The following is a 3,075-nucleotide window of genomic DNA, read 5'->3' on the forward strand; positions in this document are numbered from 1 at the left end:
TCTTTCTTCTTTCTTTCTTTCTTTCTTTCTTTCTTTCTTTCTTTCTTTCTTTCTTTCTTTCTTCTTTCTCTTTCTTTCTTTCTCTTCTTTCTCTTCTTCTTCTTCTTCTTCTTCTTCTTCTTCTTCTTTCTTCTTCTTCTTCTTTGAGAGCATTCACTCAACATAAGCAGGAAAGAAGGAGAGAGAGAATCTTAAGCAGGCCACTGATCCAGTGCAAAGCCTGATGTGGAGCTTGATTTCATAATCCTGGGATCGTGACCTGAGCTGAAATCAAAAGTCAGACGCTTAACTGTCTGAGCCATCAAGACACCCCTAAGGATATCTTTTCTAATAGGACTACCAAAGGACAGAAGGAGGGATCCTACAGTAAAGGAATTCTATATTACTAGTCGTCTTCAAGAAAAGTCAGGAAATCACAGTTCTTGTGGAAGAAATTCCCATATTGAATAGGAAGTAGGAGTGGTTTATCTGCAAGTTCTTTTCCTCACCTAATGTCCTCTTTATTATTCTGTGATTCAATATGAAACTGGGACAAATAGGAGCCAAGGATTCAAGTTGAGTTATTGGTAGAGGGAGGGTTCAGGATCATGGATGGTGTTTATTAGGTTGGACAGATCTGTTGAAGGGAAAGGGGATCATAATCTCACTGTGCTGTCCATATGTGGGTCATCTGGGTTCTGCAAGCAAAGAACCGTTCTCCTGGTGGGCTAGCATGGCTGAACTAGACAGGAACCACAAGCCCAGAAGTAACACTAGCCTGCCCAGAAGTGTCACGAGTCTTCTTAACAGACACTAAACCATTTCAGAGTCTTTGTTCTTTTCTCTTTTAATCTGGCAGCAGCAAATTTCCTTTAAAGATTCAGCCTCTGTGATGGTGGGAGGTGACTTCAACTTTTATTAACGTTTTACCTGTCCACCATCTCATTTTGATGAGAATTGAGCTAATCTTTCCAGACCAATGATAGTGGATCTCAGCTGATGGGACATGGTGGTTTCATAAAACTCGCCTGGCCATTGTTGCCCAAGGTTCTAATCCCTCCCAGGTCTGGTATTCTGGCAATTTCAGTCTCCACTCTCTTGATCTGAGGAGCTAATGTGGACTGCAGGGACTTCGGCTGAGCCGGATGTCTCTTCATCACCTGGTTTCTCTCTTGAAATGGCTGTCATTTTGTCATCTCAGTGATATCTTCATGGAGCCCCATCTGCATGGACTGGTGACAATGATGTGCTTATGATATTCTTCCAAGAGGTCAAATCATATGCAAGGGACAAAGAAGGCAGCCTTAGCTCTAAAGAAATGTACACATACTTGGCAAAAGAAACAAGTTTTTAAAATTTCAGTTTATTTTCCTTTTACTTCTTTTCTAAGGCATGATTACGGTCCTATCTCCTCTTCCATGAAATGTTTTAAATGAAGTCTTGATTATATTTATGACTGCATATATATTTTTTATATGTATATATATATATAAAAAATGCATACGCATTGCAAAGTAAACATATGTAAATACATATGAAAAAAGAAAAAAAGCAAGGATGAAACTCACCAGAAACAACTTGCTTTGTTAAGGAACAGCAAATGACATGAGCAGCAAAAGGCATGTCAGTTAATACTATGTGCTTGGGATTTTTGGAGCCCATCTTTGTCTGGGACAGCCTTCTTGGAGCTGGGACAGGAAGACAATGAGACAAATTGGAGAGGGGAAAGGGCTTTTAGTTAAAGGCTACTTGGCTGAGGTGTCGTGTCGAAGAAAGTGTGTCCTGAAGATAACTGCCCAATAGATTACTGATCCCAAATGCAGTTTTCAAACAAGTTATGTGACATGAACGAGAATGCCGCGTGTGAAGTTCAGTGTCTTTTGTGATATTGGCAATCATAGTTATTTCATCAGACCACACCAAGCCTCAAACTGGGAATTTGAATACAGAATCGAGGTGCTGCTTCCACCTACGATCGTCCTTAACCTATTAAGCAGGACCAGCTGTACCTCTCTGACATAGTCTAAGAAACACAACTAAGCAAATGAGTGGGAGAGATGACTCATGTACCAACTGTAGTGGGAATGGCCCTAATGGAACAGAGCACATCAGGCTTGGGGCAAGAACTACCCCATTTAACTCCATTTAACTGCCGCCACTCTTTACATATTTTTAAATCATCTCCTACTAGAAAAAGCAAATGCCACACACTCAGAAAAGTCCAATTTGTTGTTGCTACTTTGTAAAGCTAAACATGAATGATTTTTGAACTATTTACTGTTAGAGATGCCCTGTGCCAGGAAGCCTTCCAAAGATTTTGGTAATAGAAAGTGGACTTGACTTCCTCGGTAGAGATACTCCTTTCCCTATCAGGGAAAATGTGAGCACTCACCTCCCTGGCTGGAAGATCTGTATCTCATTTTTATAATGTAGTTTTTTGCATTTAGAGAGTATTATTGACACTTGTTAGGTGCAAATTGTTACTATGATGATCTAGGAAAAGAAGGCATTTCCACGACCTTCATAACAATGTGATACTTTCCCTCAAAAGATCTCAAAGACATTCTGTTGACTATTATGGCACTTCCACTTAAAAAACAGGATTTAGACTTGGAAACATAGAATGTTAATAGAGCACATTAGCAACCTCCTACCCCCTCAGCCTCTGTTTCCTGTGATGCTTGGGGTATTGGGGGGCGACCCAACTTCTAGTCTGCTATTCACAGCCACTGTCTATGTCAGAAAGAGCTGGGCTGTTTAGTGTGGAGAAGAGAGGATGCCAGAGAGACATGGCTACTACCATCTCCATCCATGAGAGAAACTATGGAAGAGGGCAGTCAAGGGAGCTCACTTTTCCTGAGTAACTGCACATGGCAGGCGCTTGGTCGGGCGTTCTGACACATATTACACATCTTACAGAGCCCTCAAAACAACCTTCAGAGGCAGATCATTTAGATAAGGAAACTAAAAATCAGAGTCTTGGTAATTTCCCAGCTAGTAGCTAAGTGGCGAAGACAGATTTAATTCTATAGGGCTAAAACTCCTAAAGTCCTTCTACGACCGAGGATTATTCTGTGCCATCTTATGGATAAAACT

This window comes from Vulpes lagopus, chromosome 1 (assembly GCF_018345385.1).
Source record: "Vulpes lagopus strain Blue_001 chromosome 1, ASM1834538v1, whole genome shotgun sequence".
In the NCBI taxonomy this organism is placed as follows: domain Eukaryota; kingdom Metazoa; phylum Chordata; class Mammalia; order Carnivora; family Canidae; genus Vulpes; species Vulpes lagopus.